This window comes from Procambarus clarkii, chromosome 88, assembly GCF_040958095.1.
Source record: "Procambarus clarkii isolate CNS0578487 chromosome 88, FALCON_Pclarkii_2.0, whole genome shotgun sequence".
NCBI classification, from domain to species: Eukaryota; Metazoa; Arthropoda; class Malacostraca; order Decapoda; family Cambaridae; genus Procambarus; species Procambarus clarkii.
Genome location: NC_091237.1, coordinates 20,878,562 through 20,900,814, shown reverse-complemented (window position 1 = coordinate 20,900,814; position 22,253 = coordinate 20,878,562).

Genomic DNA, 22,253 nt, shown 5'->3' with positions numbered 1-22,253 from the left:
AGACGTCTCACTAGCTATTTAAGAATATGCTTGTTCTGACGACGACAGATCGCGTTACTGACCATGAAGTCCTGCGTGAGGCCAAAAACCTGTGCACCTGTGCAGAATGAAGGTCACAGAATCACCTCAAGAAGATTAAGCAACAAACACACGTGTTCGATGGCTCCTAGTAAAACACAAGCAATAAGTAATAAGTAGAATTATCTGCCAATTGTTGTTGGACCTCTCCCTCAACGCTCAACCATCACCATAGCCCTAACGCTCAAACCAATTCTGATACTCAGGCCGCACTCTAAATCTTAGAAATGTGATAACGGAAAAGAAAACTGCTGTGAGTGTCAATAATTACTCCATTTAGCAGTATCTACTTTTGCAGCTACGAAAACTCAGATGAAACTTGTATCTAGACAGCTTCGTATTACAACTGGGATTACATCCAGGCACAGAGTAAAGTCATGGGGTCTCTGATGAAGTTGACATCTTGTAGGGTGAAGCTAGGCGTTTCAGTGAGCATGAAGAGGTGAATGTTGCAGCATGTCTACCAAGAACCCGAACATCACTAAGTCATACCTTTTCGCCAGTTGTGGTTACAATAAGTTATATGATGTTTAACTTTACACTATACTTATCTCTACCTTAGACCCGAGAGGGAGGCAAGAGAGTGAGAAGGGATAGCGTGAGAGCGGATTGAGAGAGGAAGAGAGGGAGAAAGCGAGAGTAGAAATGAGTTGGAGAGAGCGAGATAAAGCGAAAGAGAGCGAAAACCAAGCGCAAAGGAGTGCAAGAGAGTAAGAAAGAGATAGAGAGCGATATCGAGATAGAAAGAGCGAGAGCAAGAGAGTGAGGGAGCGGAAGAGAGCAAGGTAAAAGGAGCGAAAGACCGAGAGCAAAAGAGCGAGAGACAAAAAATGCGAGAGAAAAAGAGAGAGACAGAAAAGAGAGCGAGAGATAAAGAAAGTGAAAGAGAGGCAGAGAGGGGAAGACACAAGCAAGGACAAGGGGAATTAATTAATAAAAGGGGACAGAGAGGGGAAAATAGAATGAGAACTTTGGAGTATATTAGAGGCACAACGCAAGTGTGGAGAGAAATTGGCCGATTATTTTGGAGGGAGGAAAGAAGGAGAGGAAGAGAAACTCGAGTATAAATCAGGAAGTGCAGAAAAGAATTGGAGAACTGTGATATGAAGAGAAAGAAAGCCAAAAGATAAACACCAGGATCAGAAGGGACTACAAGGATGTGTAAGAGAAACATAAAGATCAGTGTGCCGAGGAAATATGATAAGAAAGGAATAAAATTCAAGAAAGTCGTCAAAATGAAGAGATATAGAAGAAACAGGAGAGGAAAAGGAGGCAAAACATAAGGAATGATATGAGGGAGAAAATATAAGGATGAGGGAACAATCTGAAAAACGAAGAGAAACACAGTACAAAAATGAGGTAAAACAAGAATAATATGAAATAAATAAACATAAATAAAGTAGCAAAGGAAGTAAACACTATTTCAAATAATAATTAAAATGTCAGAGGTTGGAGGCCAGAAACCTAGGGCTAACCACAACTGATGTTTAACCGTAAATGCTGTAGGGTACATGCCTAGCATGGACGGGTCGGGATTAGCATCAATGAAACTAGTGCCACTTGACACCGTGCCAAAGAAACCGACGACGAGTCTTGCAGTATCATACTAACTGGACCTTGAATAATGTTTAATCCTTATAATGTAAATCATTAGGCCCTGATCTCAAAATTCCCCCAATCCCTGGATATCCGCCTTCCTGCTGCTTCTCAAGGCAGCAGGAGAGAGGGTATCACCCCTAATGCAAAGGGATGCATGGAGTACTCACCTGCACGCAAGGTAAGCATCAAAGACGTAATTAGTGCATTAGATGCGTCAGCGATGTTGACATAAGATAAAAACGCGTTACATAAGAATCTGAATTATTTCCGATTAAATAATATTATATACTTTATATAGGTGGTGAATGCGTGAGCAGTGCGAGGGCGGTGCTTTATTAGGGTGTTAGGTGTGTAAGATGCATAACAGGTGTGACAAAAATATGAAAGTTGTGTGAGATAGAGGTAGACACAATGCATGAGAGTGTAGGGAGGCGGACCACACACTTCAGGCCCCGCGCACTCGCCCCCTCACCACACCTTCGTCACCACACCCCGCCCGGACCAAACCAGGAATAATTGAGCAGCGCAAAAATTCCTCACGAGTTTTAAAGTTGAAAGACAATAAACTTGCAAGCATCTCCCAAGAGGGGGAATGGAGGGTGTTGCGTCCCTCTGAGTCCCCCTATTGGCTGAAGGAAGGGGAGTGTGAGAGCCAATGAGGCACCGAGATTATATTAATATACTGACATCATAGCCCCTAGGAGCCGCTCGATGAGTGACGAGTCATAACTGGGGTTCCTATTGGCTAGCGTTATGATGGGATATGTGGCACCGCCTTGCTATTGGTCAGGAGGAGGAAGCCCTGCAGTGTTTTCATAATGGTGCACTTGTTCTCACAGGCCCAAGACCCGAATATTCCCACTCTCTAACGTTCAATTTTTGTGTGTATCTATGTCATCGATGTTCCAACTGATTATTGTAACTGAAAATCCAGCAATATTATTTGGTCACGTACAGTGAACCATAATGTGTGTGTGGTGAGGCGTATTGATGGCAGGGGGAAGGAACTGGCCAGGCGTCTTCTGCCCCCCTCCCCCTCCTTACTTCATATCTCCTCTGTTCTGTCGAGAAGAAAGGAGAAGGGGGGATGGTAGAGAGGGAGCGATGGGGGTGAGAGCCGGGGAGTGGGGGAGGAGAGTGGAGAGGGTCGGGAGATAAGAGGGGAATGGGAGGGGGGGGGGGAGAAGGTCGGCCGAGGCCTTGTAAGATGTTATTGATTGATGATGGTGTCCGAGAGTACCCCCCTTTCCTCCACCTGACCCCACACCCCCCTTCGCTGACCCCTCAACCCCCGCCCCCTCCTCCTTGCTCACGAGTTTCCCCTCACCCCCGTTCCCTTCCTACCCCCACCTTCCTGAGATCACACTGACCCCTACTACACCTTCTCTACATTTTCATACGCTTTATCCTCCTCTTTCTTATTATATACCTCTCCCACTCTTCCTACCCAGCGGTCGCCGAGACGAGGAACGAAAAACATACGAGGAGAAACGGAAGAATATGAAAACCGAAATAGAGCAAAAGAGAAGGATGACAAAATACACAGGACGTTTAAAAAGTTGAAGAAACCTAATGTTATTGTAAAAAAAAAACGAAAACTCAAGGTAGTTATTACTGATGAAGAACTACGATGAGAGAGAGAGAGAGAGAGAGAGAGAGAGAGAGAGAGAGAGAGAGAGAGAGAGAGAGAAAGAGAGAGAGAAAGAGAAAGACAAAGAGAACGACAAAGAGAGAGAGAGAGAGAGAGAGAGAGAGAGAGAGAGAGAGAGAGAGAGAGAGAGAGAGAGAGAGAGAGAGAGAGAGAGAGAGAGAGAAAGAGAGAGAGAGAGAGAGAGAGAGAGAGAGAGAGAGAGAGAGAGAGAGAGAGAGAGAGAGAGAGAGAGAGAGAGAGAGAGAGAGAGAGAGAGAGAGAAAGAGAGAGAGAGAGAGAGAGAGAGAGAGAGAGAGAGAGAGAGAGAGAGAGAGAGAGAGAGAGAGAGAGAGAGAGAGAGAGAGAGAGAGAGACACCCTCCCAGAGCAAACAGGAATGCACCTACAACTTCCCATGGAGGCTATAGAAAGAGAAGAGTAATACTCTCTGGAATCACACGACAAAGAAATGTCTTTGTGGTTCCTCCGCACTCGAGTTACTTCTTATGAACAAAAAGTAAAAAATATTCATGTACGCGAACCATTGTCAATGGCCTTTTTACTTTTCCTTATGACTAATCCTTGTTTACTTATAACCTTTTGACTTTCTCCTAGTGAAATTTTGTCTTTCACCTTACGATGTTTTGACTTTCTCCTTTACAGCCTCTCACTGTTACCTTACGACCTCAGAATATAAATTGACGACCTCTGACTTTCTATTTACGATCTTGACTTTCTCCTTATATGACTAAGGCTTTTGAGAACCATCGTCATCTTAAGAGCATCTTTTTCGTGTGTCCTCCGACATCCGCTGCCCCGTTCAACTTTCCCGTTTATATCCGTTAAAGTCTTTGAGAGATGGTGTCGGTAAGCTTAGTGCCTGGTATTATCCTAAGAACTTGAAGAGACTTTAGGTCATACACCGTCAAACTTGGCACTCAGCTAAGCAAAATAACATTTAAACCTCACGACGCCAAGGACCAAAAAGTTTCTTAACTTCAAAATGTTTGAACCAAAAATTCTGGATAATAAGTCACTAAACTATTAGATAACTAGGAGCAGAACAAAAGTTTATATTATATTATATATATATATATATATATATATATATATATATATATATATATATATATATATATATATATATATATATATATATATATAAAAATATAAACAACGTAGTCGTGGGACTCGTGTTATTTTGGAAATAAAGACAGATTAAAACTTGAAATTATTCAAGGTTCCCGAAATTATATGAATTAAACATATTTTAATGGATGCCTTCCTACCTACCTTATTGGGCTTTACGGTCAGCGACCTATGGGAGGTCATAAGTCCAAAGAGCCCGTTTTAATTTAGACATATGGTCGTTTTAACTAATTAACTTTAACGCTAAAGAAAAGAATAGGGGATATAAGCCTTTGTTGGAATTTAACTGGTGAGAGTGACTGTAAGACAAGGGGATAGTCAAGGCGTACTAAGAGAGTAGTGGTGACGGTGTAGCCCATACTAGGTGCTCATTGTACACGTTCACTGATGAACACCGGGTCATGAGTGATGAACGGGAGGGAGGTGTGAGGGTGACATGGAACTGGCACACGTCCCTCACTGCTTATCACCACCACACCCGCGTCTGACGGGTCTTCCACCCCTTCACCAAGTTTGGTTTGTGTGGGTGTGTGTGTGTACTCAACTATTTGTGTCTGTAGGATCGAGCTCAAGCTTTTGTGTGTGTTCTGGTTCAGTCTGACTGGTTCAGTAGTTATCACCCAGTCTGATTGATTAGTTACCACCTAGATTCTGATTGATTAGGTATTACCTAGATTCTGATTGATTAGTTTCACCTAGATTGATTAGTTTTCACCAAGATTCTGATTGGTTGAGAAATTATCACTTCTTGTATTACTTGTAGTTTAATTGTTGGGCTGAATATTTAAAGCCTTCCTTACAGCTATAAGTAGACCTGTGTGATTGTTGTATTGAGTTTATGAAGCTTTGCGACTGGTTGTAAATGGAACTGGTAGTTTGATTACTGGAGCACGTGTGTTTGTCAGTCTTATTGGTTGACTGGGAGAGCTCTAACTACCGAACAACTGAACAAGCATCTACACTCTCACTGAATGTCACTGAATGATTCCTGTATTTAAGTGATCACTTGTTTAATTTTTATAAATCTGAAGTCTTGGGTGTTAAGTTCCTAAATATTAATGGAGGTAGTAGCGTGTGGGGCTTAAATATAGACATTCAGGGAGGTATAAGAGGTGATAGAGTGTAGATGGAAGGGAGAAGGGCGAAGGGAAAGGGAGCAAGGAAGGTAGCCATTGCTTAAGATTGTTGTTATGAGCGAAGAAGTGCTTTGTCCCAGCTGACCAAGGTGTTCTCTCTCTCTCTCTCTCTCTCTCTTTCTCTCCATTCTTTCTTTTATTCCTTTCCACCTCACCTCTTTTCCCTTTCCCCATACTATTCCTATTTTCAGTTTTCCTCTCACATTCAGCGTCCCTCTTCTTCCTGTCATCTTTCTCCTCACCCTTTTACCACCCATCTCTCTCTCTCTCTCTCTCTTCTTCTCTAGCCTCCTCCTTCTCCACTTCGTCGTCCCAAGATCACTATGGCAACACTCGCCCCGATGGACGCAGATGGACACGATTCCGCCGCCTCCTTCACAGAGTTTTATTTTCGCCCTGTACCTGGCCCCCAGCCCCCCCCCCCCCCCCCTCCACCCTCATCTCGACGGCGATCGATACCCGACAGAATACCGAAAATACCACGACAAGGAGCGGGAGCATCGCCCCGGAACCCCATACAAGCAGCAGCCCATGCAGGTCCTCCGAGGGGAACCATATCGGTGGAGGGAGGGGAAATGGACACACCCCCTTCGCCGCGAAAATAAAAACTCCATCTCCCATCTTGCTCCCCCCCCCCCCCACTCTCTCTTCCCCTCCTCCCCCTCTCTCTCTCTCTCTCTCTGGTCCGTTCCGGCGGAGGAAAATCGTATCTCAGAATTTTATTACGTGTATTAAAGTTTTATTCCCCGCCTGCCGGACGGACGGTGGACCTGCGCGCGCAAGTTGTAATGGAACACACCGGACTGGCGGCCGACACGCACAGAATGTTGAAGAAGTGCTCTTTTTTTTTTCTTTTTCTTTTTCTTCTCTATCTGGTGGGGGGGGGAGGGGGGCTGTTATTATGGGCGAGCGAGACGCCTGGACGCTGAGGGAGGGAGGAGGAAAGGAAGTAGAAGGGAGTAAGGGAGAGCCACTGCCTCGCCTGGCCATTGTTGACCACCGATCGTCATTTGTTTTTGATGTGTGTTTGACATTCGCTTTTTTTCAATTTCGTGAGATGTTTACTTGTTTCAATGCTTGCCTTGGTGGCTACTGGGCGCTACCAAACCTTATTCTCTGGTCTAGTTTCTACTTTATGTTTTTGTGCCCAACAGCGGTTTTCTTTTAATGTTTATGTCCAACAACCACTAATTTGTTTTCTTTTGTTTCACTGTTGTTCGATCGTCAATTGTTTTTCTGCCACCAATGTTGTAGATCACAGATCGTCATTTGGTTTTTATGAGTTTTCTTCTGGTCGTCATGTTTTAGAAATGATCTTCACGTAGCCTGCGGATTTACATGTGACATTTATATATGACTTTGTTCTCAACGTTATTTTTGTGTTTTAATGTGTCGACCGGCAGTTACTGCGTACGGTTGTAACACGTCACAGCGTGTAGATGGTGACGGTAGTGGTGGTGATGACGGTGGTGGTGGTGACAGTGGTATTGGTGGTGACTGTGGTGGTGATGCTGGTGGTGACAGTGGTAGTGGCAACGGTGGTGTTGGTGGTAATGGTGACGGTGACGGTGGTGGTGGTAGTGGTGACGGTGGCGGTGTTTGTGATGGTGACAGTGACGGTGGTGGCGGTGACGCCGAGATACTGACAGTGGTGATGAAAGTGGTGGGTGATGAATGGCAGCTTCTGCAGTGCGTCAAGCACCATTATTGTCTGGCAAACATCACCTCTCTCTTAACCCAAGCCTTGATATCAGTTATTGGAATACAAATAAATGTCGTCACTTCTCGCCGCATAAACCAAACACAATACTGTTCATTTTTTTCAATGTCTTTCCCTAACGAAAAACAAATGTGAATTATAAATTCCACCGACGCAATTGTGAATACCACCGACGTAATTGTGAATGGAATCAACGTAATTTTGTTTTGAGTGTGTCTTGGGGAAGTAAGTGTAAAGACACATAGTAACGCTGTACAGTAGTAGCGGCCACTAGCTCCACAGGGCCGTCACTGTGACGGACCTCTCACGGACAAAGACCGTGACAGTCTTAAAGACAAGAACCGTTTCATATATTCTATATTTTTCAATGAGCTTAATATATATATAGCCACTGTGAAAATATCATATTAAATCCCAGTAATTCATACCAAGCGCGCACACACGCACGCATGCACGCACACACACACACACACAAACACACACACACACACACACACACACACACACACACACTGAAACTAGGCGGAGGAAACAGGAGGCCAAACACAGGATACAGAATAGGAGATGAAGTATTTAATGAAACGGACAGAGCGAAAGATATAGGAGTTGATATCACACCAAACCTGTCTCCTGAAACCTACATAAAAAGAATTACGTTTGCGGCATATGCGAGACTGGCTAACATCAAAACAGCCTTCAGGAACCAGAGTAAGGAAACATTCAGAATCTTGTATACCACATATGTAAGACCAATCCTGAAGTATGCTGCCCCAGCATGGAGCCCGTACCTTGTCAAGCACAAGACGAAGCTGGAAAACTTCAGAGATATGCCACTCGACTAGTCCAAGAACAAAGAGAGATGAGATACGAGGAAAGGCTGCGGGAAATGCACCTTATGACACAGGAAGACAGAAGAGTGAAGGGAGACATGATCACTACCTACAAAATCCTCAGGGGAATTGACAGGGTAGACAAAGATAAACTATCCAACACTGGAGGTGCGCGAACAAGGGGACACAGGTGGAAACTGAGTACCCCAAATGAGCCACAGGGACGTTAGAAAAAACTTTTTCAGTGTCAGAGTAGTTAACAGGTGGAATGCATTAGGCAGCGATGTGGTGGAGGCTGACTCCATACACAGTTTTAAATTTAGATATAATAGAGCCCAGTAGGCTCAGGAATCTGTACACCAGTTGATTGACAGTTGAGAGGCGGGACCAAAGAGCCAAAGCTCAACCCCCGCAAGCACAAATAGGTGAGTACACACACACACACACACACACACACACACACACACACACACACACACACACCCTACTTCACCCAACCTAACTTCACTCAACAACACACCCTATATATCCCACCCCACATTAACCCTCCACCCCACATACCCTATCAGCCCCACCCCATACACCACCCCACACCACCCCACCCCACCCAAAACAGAGGGAGAATCCGGCTCCTCACGACTCCAAGACAACACTAACATGCAAATCCACTGGGAAGTAAATGGACTGAAGTCGTCATTATCGTAACCCTTCTGAAGACAGTGTAGGAAGACGGCCCGCACTGGTTCATTAAGTAGAGGAGACGCTGGTGGCAGCAGGAGCAGAAGCACGAGAGGGGGGGGAGGGTAAGAATGAATACGGAGAACGGGAGGGGAAGAGGGAGAGGGGAAGAGTAACCTTGTTTAGCATTTTCAGAAGGGCTATGTCTATTTGGTACCGATTGGCTTCGCTTCCATAACTTCCTTCATTCACGTGTTGTGACGCCTTAACAACACGTGAATGAACCTTGTGGCTTCTTCATTCACCGTCTCTTATTCACCCTTTCCTTCTTTCACTCGTGCTCCCGGCATGATCAAGTTGCCATACACCCTGGTGTATAGTACCAGGTTGCCATACACACTGGTGTATATTACCAGTTTAACATACTGGTAATATTCTATCTATCCCTCTCTCTATCTATATCTCAGTGTCGATAAATGTTGTCTGAGGGGCACACACTGCTTGTCTCCTTCCCTCACCCTAGGAGACAGGGTGAGAGAAGGAAATCTGAAGACCTAAAAATTTAAACGGGGGTCTCCTTTCCGTGACGTAACACAGTAGGTTGCGCCTATGAACACTTTCCCTGCCAAGTCGCTAATGCTTGTTAAAAACAGGTAACAGCATCCGTCTTGACCCTTCTGCGCCGTCGACAGTAGTTAAAAGAATCATATGACCTCATTACAAACAAGGTCACGACAAACTGACAACGATATTCCAAGTACAAGAGGCAGCGGCGTAGCGTAGGATTTGGAGGGAGGGAGGGAGAGAGAGAGAGAGAGAGAGAGACAGAGAGAGAGACAGAGAGAGAGAGAGAGAGAGAGAGAGAGAGAGAGAGAGAGAGAGAGAGAGAGAGAGAGAGAGAGAGAGAGAGAGAGAGAGAGACTGTTTAATGTGAATATTAAAACTAAAGTTGTAGCGTGTGTACCATATGCTAAGGGTTCATGGGGTGTATCTTACCGGTGGCCTCTTCATCATTCTACATAAAGATAATATTTTCGTGCGAAAGCTTATGTACCCGCGCCAAGGTCCAACATGAACCATAAGCACCCTGCCCTCACCCCCATGTCCATCCATACCAAAACCGGTTAGGTTCCCTAGAACACGCCTCGCCAGTAGTTTACAACCATGTCCACAATTACCTCAGGGTTCAAAGGGTAAAAAGTTGAGGACCAGTACCCAATCGCCGCACTCTGCTCAGGGCTCGAACCCAGGTCGTTCTCGCTCTCTAAGCTAAGTGGTGAGGGCGCTACCTTGATGGCACCAGAAGATATCATCAGGGTAGTGAGAGTACTAAGGCGGCCAGAGTGATGGTACTCCATGGAGTATTGTTCACTGTTGAGGCATGGTGGGCCTTCTGTTCCTCCAGTAGTATGAGATGAACATATTTCCCCCATGGAGCGAGCACCTACTTTTTAAACTTTCACGCAGGAGACATCAAGTAGCTACTTGGTCTCTCTCTCACCAATAAACTTTCCTTTACCATTACATAAACACATACTGATGTGCCAAACTAATTTGAGTATGTGCCATGTGTTTAAATATCTACGATAACATCCTATGGTTTAACGATTGATTCAGTGTGTGTTTACGCTAACGATAGGGAGACGAAGCGTTGTTAAACATGCAGGTAACGATGCTGTAATGCAGCATGGCGTGACCTCCACACGAAGACGACTGAAAAACGCTTAGACAAATATGAAACAAGAGTGACGTCAAGTACAGCGCTGCCAGACGCCAGGTTCTGTAGACTACGGCAACTGGAACAGCCTCGCCAATCCTAATCTAACCGCTCTTGATTATCAGGCACATAATATAGTGTTAGTTAAAATAGTCACAACCGTGCATTAAAAATAATCCACTTAACCGAATTTAATACGTCAACGACGTAACCCGACGCCCTAACACACACGGTGATGAGTCAAGACACGTGATGAGTCAAGACACGTGATGAGTCAAGACAAGTGATGAGTTAAGACAAGTGATGAGTCAAAGCAAGTGATGAGTCAAGACAAGTGATGAGTCAAGACAAGTGATGAGTCAAGACACGTGATGAGTCAAGACACGTGATGAGTCAAGACAAGTGATGAGTCAAGACACGTGATGAGTCAAGACAAGTGATGAGTCAAGACAAGTGATGAGTCAAGACAAGTGATGTGTCAAGACAAGTGATGAGTCAAGACAAGTGATGTGTCAAGACTAGAGGCCGATGCCAGGACTTTGTCCGTCAAACTCAAAATCTCAAAATAATCTCAAATCTCTCAAAATAATTGAGAGATAATTATGAGGAGAAATTTCAAAGGCAGAATGACTACATATAAATATACAACCCATCCTCCTGTTTATATAGTACCTATTGTGACAGTCGTCAATAGTCACGAATTCGTACGTATTTGGCTTTTATATAGTAGTATACTGACTAGTAAGGAACTATTTTAAAATAAATGAAGCTAAAACACAAACGTAAATATTCCTAGACCTAATATAGCACATATATACTATATTAGGCCTAAGAAGGTTAGATTAAGTTAGTTTGTCTTTGCAACACAAGTAAAAAAAAATAGGTTTCCAGTTTGTCCAACTCAATAGTTCTGATTTCTACTTTCTAATTTTGTTGTACGTTGGTATATATACTATGGTCCTCATCGTTACTATAAGTACTACCAAAACAGAAGGATGGGCTGATTTTATATATATATATATATATATATATATATATATATATATATATATATATATATATATATATATATATGTCGTACCTAGTAGCCAGAACGCACTTCTCAGCCTACTATGCAAGGCCCGATTTGCCTAATAAGCCAAGTTTTCCTGAATTAATATATTTTCTCAAATTTTTTTCTTATGAAATGATAAAGCTACACATTTCCTTATGTATGAGGTAATTTTTTTTTATTGGAGTTAAAATTAACGTAGATATAAGACCGAACCTAACCAACCCTACCTAACCTAACCTAACCTATCTTTATAGGTTAGGTTAGGTTAGGTAACCGAAAAAGTTAGGTTAGGTTAGGTAGGTTAGGTAGTAGAAAAACAATTAATTCATGAAAACTTGGCTTATTAGGCAAATCGGGCCTTGCACAGTAGGCTGAGAAGTGCGTTCTGGCTACTAGGTACGACATATATATATATATATATATATATATATATATATATATATATATATATATATATATATATATATATATATATATATATATATACACAGTAGGCTGAGAAGTGCGTTCTGGCTACTAGGTACGACATATATATATATATATATATATATATATATATATATATATATATATATATATATATATATATATATATAACCCTATGTTATCTTCTCTCTCTCTCTAGTTCCCCTCTCTGCCTTTTCTTCGTCAAGGCTGCTGGTACGAACGAGAACGGGTAATAAGGTGTGACAGAAACTTGGTGGCCGCCCTTGCCAACAAGAAGAACTCTATCCTGCGCCACAAGTCTTCCTGAATACCAAAGGAAGAGGATCGGAGACGCTGCTTCAAGCCACCTGCACGGTCACCAACTTATTGTTTAGTTGGTTTATGTTCTCATGAGCCCTTTGTAGTTGTTGGTGGTGGTGGTGGATTATTATATTTAACTTTGTTATAATAATTATTAGCTTCATTAGTGGTATTTAGTAGTGGTAGAAGTTGGATAGCACTAGTTTTAAAAGTAGTTGTAGTACTAGCAGTAATTAGTATTAGTAGTAGTTTCATATCAGCCAAACATTTTATTTTAAAATGTGTTGCAGGCTAAAAGTTGTAAATTCGAACACCGAGCAGTAGCCCCGGGAGGTCGCTTAAGCGCCTTGAGGTCCTGATCGTGAAGTATGGTGGAGGTCCTGAGCACCATGATCTGTACCATGGTCCACTCGTGGGCACCATGGTGCCAGTGGCCTGCTCTGCTTACCTGCCGTGGTTTGCATCCTGAAGCAGGTCAGTCCTTAGCTAGGGATACCTCGTTGGGCCTCACGTGTCACCCTCCCCCATCCCTTCTCTCAACCTTGCCAAAGTCATTCTTACAAAGTTCCACATATCAAGACCCACATTTCACAGTTATCTTCCATAATCTTCCTCACACACACACCTTTCCTCATGGATAAAGGCCCTCCCCGATGAAGCCCTCACTCCATAGATGCCAGCAGAAACCATTAATGAATCCCTCACTCCATAGATGCCAGGAGAAGCCATTAATGAATCCCTCACTCCATAGATGCCAGGAGAAGCCATTAATGAATCCGTGGCCTCCACAAGTGCCCTCCGGAACACTCGTGTAAGGAAGTGTGTGACTGACAGCTCAAGACGAGATGGGGTCTCCTTGCAGGAGCTAAGTGGCTGGAATGGGAGGGAGGACGAAATAGACCAAGATAGACGAAAGAAGAGCGAAAAAGACGGGGAAGTGAGAGATGAGATATTGAGTTAGAAGAAGAGAGATATGAAGAGAGGGATGAGAAACAGTAGAAACAAGAACAAACATCTTGACACATCACCTTCAAATACTTCCGTCAATTTTGTCAGTGGTGTTGTCCTTTAACGCAAATGTGAGGTAATCATCCTCCTTTTCATCCTCCTGCTCCTTCCTATCCATATTCCTCTTCTTCCCGATCTCCCTGATCTTTCCCTTATCCTTTTCCTCGTCTCCAGATGCCTCCGGAGTCTTCGCGAGCCTCCACAGCGAGCACATCCACACGCGATGAAGATTGACATTATTCCGCTTGCTGCACTTGGACCAGAATTCCCGCTCAGCGTAATGAATACCAAGTTAGTGGCGAGTACTCCATTACAGATCTGTTGTGTGAGCTGCGGAGTGTTATACATCCCTTATACCGTCTAGCTGATGCGCTACCCTCCCTATACCAGCTAGGCTCCTAACGCGTTTGCTTGCAACATTCTACACGTTTCAAGATGAAAATCTGTTTTTAAATTAGGAGTGGAAGCTGATGATAATCACTTTCCACTCCTACTAGTAACTAATAAGCTGTATATGTGTTTTCTTGTTAAGTCTTAGTGTCAGGACGACATATTTGATGCCTCCCTGAGACTGTCGGTTGGATTTTTCTCTGCTGCAACATTAACTTGTCACCGTCGTGACATACATACTAACATACTGTAACTAAAATTTATATTGCTAGTACTACCACTATTACTAGTGCTTAACTACAACTGCTAAGAGCATCTTCTACCACCACCTTTGCTAGTAATGATATTGCTGACACTACCACAACAACAACTAGACATATCACATCTGTTGCATCTATTAATATATACAACAACACCTACCGCCTCTACGCGTGTTGGTACCATTACAACTTCAACAACTACTGCTCTAAATATGAGCAGCCTCGCATTGGCCTATAGGTCTTAGGCAGTTTGGTCCATTCTTACGTTCTTACTGGTTCTGCTGTTGCTACTGCTACTACTACAATTACTACGATAACAAGATCTTGGAAGACGACGCAGCATCTCCAGTGCAACAATGGCTGAATCAATGGACCTTAGCTCTGTCCTTATCAGCAGGAGCATACTGCTGATAACATTGAGAGCTCTCATACTATGTTAGTCGCGTGGTGAGGGTCAGGTCTGCCCTCTCACACCGCCCACCGCCCATCTCCCTGCTACCCCGCCTATGTTAGTCGCGTTGGCCGAGGTGGCCAACGCGGGCCGCCCACCGCCCGTCTCCCTGCTCCTCGTCGACCTCTTCGAGCGCTACACTCACTCCCTGCTTCATTAGTCCCATTTAAGATCTTTTTCATAAAGCGAATTTCAGCTGAAATGTGATATTTTGAAGTAGAAACAAACTTCCTTAATCACCAGGTTTTTGCCTTCACGGGACCACTTCGAGGACACACGTCCACTTCGAGGACACACGTCCACTTCGAGGACACACGTCCACTTCGAGGACACTCGTCCATCTAGAGGACACACGTCCACCTCGAAAACACACGTCCACTTCAAGGACACACGATCATCTAGAGGACACACGTCCACCTTGAGGGCACACGTCCACTTAGAGGAGACACGTCCACTTCGAGGACACACGTCCACTTCGAGGACACACGTCCAACTCGAGGACATAACACATATACTGCACACAAACGATCCCACCTTGTGTACATATACGGATCATTTATTAACTGTCTAATCATTCATTCATCTAGTTAGCCAGACATCCAGTCATCCATTAGCGGTCACCCATGATAGTCATCCATCCACCCAGCAATCTTACACCCAACCTGATAGCAGTCCATTTAGCCACCCAGCCACCAGCTACCCAGCCAGTCACCCATGCCACTAACTACCCAACCAGTCAACCAACCAGGTACCCATAATCGGTCAACCAGGTACCTATAGCCGGTCAACCAGCAACCGAAGTAGTCACCCAGCCAGCCAGCCAGCCAGTCAGCCAGCCAGCCAGTCAGTCAGCCAGCCAGCCACTCAGAATATTAATTACTCCTCAAATCAAAATTCTGGAGCGGGTTGTCTGCCAGTTGAAACTTGGAGCGTTGGGGGCGTCATTATCGAAGTCTCTGAGGAAAGAGGAAGGAGGAGGAAGATGGGGAGGAGAAAGAGGGGGAGGAGGAAGAGAGGGAGGGGAAGGAGGAAGAGGGGGGAGGGGGGAAGAGGAGGAGGAGGTCTGTCTCTGAGATGAATCTCCTCAATATTTCTCAGCTCCAGAGCCACTGGCAGCGTCTCCCGGGATCTCCAATAATTGTTACATCGTGTAAAAATCTACGGAAATAAATTGACTATTCTGATATTAGCGTCAGAAACAGTGGAAAGACAATGGAAGACACTTTATTCATTATTTGCCTGGAAGAGGAAGGTAAGCCGGCCGTGGGCGAGGCCTGCCCCAATGAGGCTTGCCTCAGGGCGTCTCAGAGTCGAAATTGGGTCGAGTGCGAGCCGTGTGGGATGGTGTTGTGGGCGTCGAGAGGTTACCACACCGACCCGGGGAGCAGGCGCACTGCCTCAGAAGCAGATGTTGATAATGCAAGACTACTGCTATGATTCCAAATAATTTAACTCGGCGGTAATAACAAGAGGGAGAGAGCCGGCAGCGGGAGCCCATTTGGGGGTGGGCTCGTAGCAGGATATCTGCCGGGTGGGTATAGTCCCAGACACCTCGTAAAAGATAGAATGCAAGAGGAATTACTCCGTCGAGACGTTGAGGGTGAAGGAGGAGGAGGAGGATAAGGAGAAAGGAGGAACGAACAGGACTAAGAAGAGAAGAAGAAACTGGAGAATTTTGCCGGTCTTAGTGAGAAGGGCTGGCGGAGGCGAGGAAGGAGCGAGAGAAAGCGAGGGAGGGTGGGTCCTGAAGATCATCTTAGGAACAATAACTAGCTGGATATGGAGGTCTTATTGTCATGATAATGGAACTAGTTTGCATCGTAATGGACGTCGTGTGTTGCTACGCGCGGGGATATGACAAGGAGGGCCGCCCACTGTCTTCACAACCACCTAGTATTCAACTTGGTTAATCCGAACGGCTTCACAGGGGGGCTCGAACGCAGACTTGCACTCAGTGCCTCTTCTGTCCTCCGATTGAACTCAGGCATTTGCCTCCTTTCGACAGAGAAAATTACCAGCTAACACGCTAGGTTATCGGGAGACATGTGCGGATTAAACAATTTTAACAGCATTCTCGCCAAGAAGTTAAACAAGGCCATTCAAGTTTCGCTTATGTTGGAGGCCGCATTCCCGAGTAAACCCCTCTGGAGGCTGCACTCCAATAGGTTAACCGATATTTTTTTCTCTCTCCTCCCCTTCCCCTCCTTCCTCACCTCCTCCCCCCCCCCCTCCTTCCTTTCCTCCACCCATCCCACTTGCTCACGACCTTAGTTTTGGCATTGTGAGTCGCGATATTAGGTGCTCTCTGGCCCGACTCCTTGCCAACTTGCCGCCCTCACTGCCAGACGAGAACCATCATTTTTGGCCCCAAGTTTGACGGACATTCTAACTTCCGTCTATAATTTGAATATATTGACTCGATGAAGGTAACGATATTCACTGAAGCTTACATTACAGGATTCTCTCTCTTTCTCTCTCTCTCCCCCCCCCCCCTCTCTCTCTCTCTCTCTCTTTCTCTCGATAATATATAAGTGCTGAAATATACAAGGGACTAGACACTCGATGAAGGCTCTGTCTCTTAGTCGTTACCAACGTCAACCATTTGCACTCCTGCACATAATGCAACACGTACACAAGCGACTCTTATGCAAACTTGAAAAAAACAGGCTAGTGTGTTGTAGGTGAAAGAATACCTTTCTGGAAGAAAAAAAAACATAGTAAGAGTATAATTATCATAATGGAGAGATGTAATGAGTGGAGTACCTCTAAGGTCGGTACTGGGGGCCCATCCTGTTCATAATACGTAAATGACCTAACGGAGGAAGTAAGCTCACTCTCGTCCATATTTGCTGACGGTGCTAAATTAATGCGGCGAATCAGAGCTGAGGTGGACTGCAATACATTTCAAGATGACCTAGACAATCTCTAAAGATGGTCTGAGAAATGGCTACTCGACTTTAACCCCTGACAAATGCAAGGTTATGAGGAAAGGAGTTGGAGCAAGAAGACCTCAAATACAGTACAGGATGAAGGGAAGGCAACTTTCAACTTCAGAAAAGAGAATGACTTAGATCTGGAGTTATGTCCACTCCTATCACCAGCGGCACGCAGCACAATATGCCATACTGGCAAACGTCCGGTTATATTTCAGGAGTTTGCACAAATATCAGGTCCAAGCTCTGTATACATTTTTTGTGAAACCTGTTATTGAGTATGCTGTTTCAGCATGGGAACCCCTTATCTAAAGAAACACGCAACTAAACCAGGAAAAGTCCAAACGTACGCAACAAGGTTCATCCTTGAGCTAAGGGCATTGAGCTGAGAAGAAAGACGGACGGAACTGGACCTCACTACACTAGAGGAAAGAAGGAATATGGCTGACATGAAAACGCACGATATATTAAGGGGGAGTGACAAAGTAGATATAAAAGCCATGTGCATATTGAGAAACAGTAGAACGAGAGGACGTAATCGAAAACTGGAAAACTGATGAGTCATAGGAATGACAGAAAGAACTTTTTAAGTCTAAAATCGAAATTAAATGGAATGGACTAGACAAAGAAGTCGAAGCCAATTCGATACACGGTTTTAAATGTAAATATAATAAGGAAAACGAGTGAAGTCACTGCATTGAACTAAAAATTGTCGAAAAACGGGCCTTAAGAGCAGATGCTCGACCCTGCAAGTACAACTAGGTGAATACACACACTAGTGCTCAAGGAGGACCAGAACATAACTGGCTATTTGACTTTTATTAAATACAAGTTGATGACCAGAAGACAGCGCTGAGGAGGCCGCAGGGACAAGATGGTGGTTAGAGTACAGCATCTTTAAGTACACACAACACCTCTACTTATCACCTGAGGTACACCTATCACATGAGGTATACAAGCCTACAGCATGCCAAGGTAGCGACAACTGAGATTACCTTCAGTAATTTACTCAACGTATATGAGACTTGAACTAGAAAATGCAGCGCCGACATTGAGCCCCACATCTCATAAAATACAGAATAATCGAGAAAATTCAGAAAATTTGCTGCAAGATGGATCAGGTTGAAGAACAAAACACGAAGATATTAACCACCAAGACACAACGAACCCCTTTGTGGTCACTTCAAGGTGACCACGGTTGAATAAAAAAGCAGCTAGTTCCTAACAGTTTTAAAAACAGGTACGATGCGAAAGCGAGCAGTCTGGAGTCACTGAACTTGACCGACAGACCGACAAGGATTGAGGGCCAAGAGCTGGCCCCTCTGTTCTGCGTTAATATGTGCTCAAATCCAACTATGAGTGAGGATATAGACAAAAGGTTTTCACGGGACCAAATGAGCTCAGTACACCAGTCTACTGAATGTTGACAGACGGAACCCCACACTCGTGTGTGTGACGTATGAGCACTCGTCAGTATATAAGGGGATACAACCCACAACATTTGCATAACTCCCAGGTACCTATTTACTGCTAAGTGAACAGATCATCAGGTATAAGGAAAGGTACCCAAATACCTCGCACTGCCGAGGAATCAAACCCGGGACCAACCGGTTGTGAACCGTTTGCACTATTACTGACCAACACGTCTATGGCTGTCTTTATTCCTCTTCATAAGAAACTTTGATAATAAGGTAATAATAATAACAATAATAATAATAATTAAACATTAATAATAAAACAATAATAATAATAATAATAATAATAATAATAATAATAATAATAATAATAATAATAATAACAGAGCAAAAAATAAAGAGGAGGTAAATTACATCATATATTTGCCCTGCTCATTGCGTATTCAAATACATTCTGCTGACACAGTGGTTCTGAATATATGTAAAACTCCTGTTTAGTCCGCAATTCCGGTATTAAAATCTGGCTGAACTGAAAATAATTCATTTATTTCATTAACATGTTAAGCGAGTACTCAGCACCAGTGTTTTTTTTTTTTACCTAATAGAGTTTGCAGCACTGTGCCTCAGTTCCTGGCTTCCGCCTTTCCAGAGGTTGATCATCTGATGCAATGACGTCCAACGTTTGTCAAGTTCTTGATGGATTAAGCATTAATTGTTTTCTCTCGATATTTCAATCCACTTGCTCACTGTCCTTACAGTGATGAAATGTTTCCTCACATCCCTGCTGCTCTTTTGAGTGTCTAAGCCTACATATTATCGCTGTTCTCTTTATCGATACACAGGTGTATTTTTTATGTTAGGATCACATCCCACAACAGTTCTCGTTTTCATGAGTGATATTAGGTATGTCCTCAGTATGTTTTCGTAGCTCAACCCTTGAAATCTGAAACTAGTATTTTAAAAAATTTCCTATTGAGATTTTTGCGATGGAGGAATTATGCAGGCGCTGCATACTTAAGCTCTGGTGGGACGTATGTTATGAATACCATCTTAAACGTATCCTCTTGATTTGTGAAATATTCCATGATATTCTGCAACTAATATGCAGATATTTTGTCTGTGTTACTCCTGGCATTTCATCGCTATTCATTTTTTTAAATAAGTATTGTTCCCTGGACCCCCTTTCCCTTGTTCCCAGTTTCCTACTCTAGCAATTATTTGGGTTGATGTCCAGGAGCCATTTGAAAAATCAAATAACCCTTCCACCTGTCGTTGAAGCATCGTGCCGACCTCTCTTGCCCTGATACTCGAGCCCCGGTACGTGCAGGAGCCTCTTGTGAGTGTGTGCCAGACGCTCTCCACCACTACAGTGATATACACTCACTCCAACCTTCCATTTCTTCTATGATCTCGTTTAATTGATGGTTTAATGCCAATTGGGTCGTCAGGTAGGACTTTCGTTCTCTCCCCCTGCGTGTTTGTGTCCGCTCGTTACCATATTTATCTTGGTTTAGGTCATCCAGTATTCTCTATTGTTCTCTCTAGCAGGACGTGTATGTTAGGGGCCACCTCACTGAGGACACATAGTGACTATCGACCTCAGTTTTGTCAGCTATCCGATGCTGGGAAGGCTATAGGAGCGAAGGCTACAAGAGGGAAGACTACAGGAGCGAAGGCTACAACAGGGAAGACTACAGGAGCGAAGGCTACAAGAGGGAAGACTACAGGAGCGAAGGCTACAAGAGGGAAGACTACAAGAGCGAAGGCTACAAGAGGGAAGACTACAAGAGCGAAGGCTACAAGAGTGCTGATTACAACACACTACTTCCAGGATATCCAGGGAGAGTGTGAACGTAGAGAAGTACAACCAAAGACTTACTAGAGTACTTAGTACATTAATGCTCTAAGGCCACAAAGAAGCACATACCAAAGACAAACGAAATGACTTTAGAAAAAACGAGGAACCAGAAATGAGAACACTAAAATTAGAAGATAATGGTCCAGGACGAACAAAAACGTCGTCGTTTCTTCATCTTCTTGATCTTCTTGTGTGGGGTTTGGTCATCATCTTGAGGTTATCTTGAGATGATTTCGGGGCTTAGCGTCCCCGCGACCGGGTCCTCGACCAGGCCTCCTTTTTGTTACCTCCCCCCCCCCCCCCCCCCCCCCCCAGGAAGCAGTCCGTAGCAGCTGTCTAACTCCCAGGTACCTATTTACTGCTAGATGAACAGGTGCATCAGCAGGAAAGAAACTCTGCCCATTTGTTCCCGCCTCCACCGGGGATCGGACCGGAACTTTAGAGCTACGAATCCCAAGCGCTGTCCACTCAGCTGTCAGGCCCTACTCAGCTGTCATATCTTTAGCCACGTTATTGTGACTCATCGTCTGCATTGGCAAGGCAGTTTAACAGTGTGAGATAAAGTGTAGAGATAAGCTTAGGTCGGTAGGGCTTAGTCCGTCGACCCCAACTGTTCCCCAGTTACGTAAATTATATCACGGTGAAGACGACAATCATGTACGACAATGTTAGCAAGCGACCCCGGGAGAGCACAACCCTGGAAACACAAACCGAAACTGTCTCTACTTTCCGCTTGTTACAACTTGTAATGAAGTTGTTACATCTTGGCCTAACGTGTTTATGACGTATTAGAACGTTGTTACATCTTGCTATATTGGTTGTTATAACTGGTTAGGTGTTAAAACTTGTTCGAACGTTGTACCAACGTCGTAGTTTCGGTGTGTGTTTGGCGGGAACACTTCAGCTGTGGGCAGACACCTGGCTGCTCGAGTATAATTATTCATATTTTGGTTTGGGAGAGAGCCGGTGAGAGAGAAGAGTGCACGAAAGAGGCAGTTACAAGACTAGTCTTAACACCAGCGGCACGAAAGACCACTCCCATCATCAATACATTCAAGAGGATTATCCCGCTTTGTAAGTCACAAAATAAACCTACACAATACAACAATACAGTAAAGCAATACAATACAACTATGCAATAAAATAATACACTATACAAAAAAGTACAATACTATATAATATATAGTAGTATATAGTATATACTATAAAAGTACAATATAATAAAGCAATACAATACAACTATACAAAAAGGTACAATACAACTATATAATAAACACAATACAACTATATAATAAACACAATACAACTATATAATAAACACAATACAACTATATAATAAACACAATACAACTATATAATAAACACAATACAACTATATAATAAACACAATACAACTATATAATAAACACAATACAACTATATAATAAACACAATACAACTATATAATAAACACACTACAACTATATAATAAACACAATACAACTATATAATAAACACAATACAACTATATAATAAACACAATACAACTATATAATAAACACAATACAACTATATAATAAACACACTACAACTATATAATAAACACAATACAACTATATAAT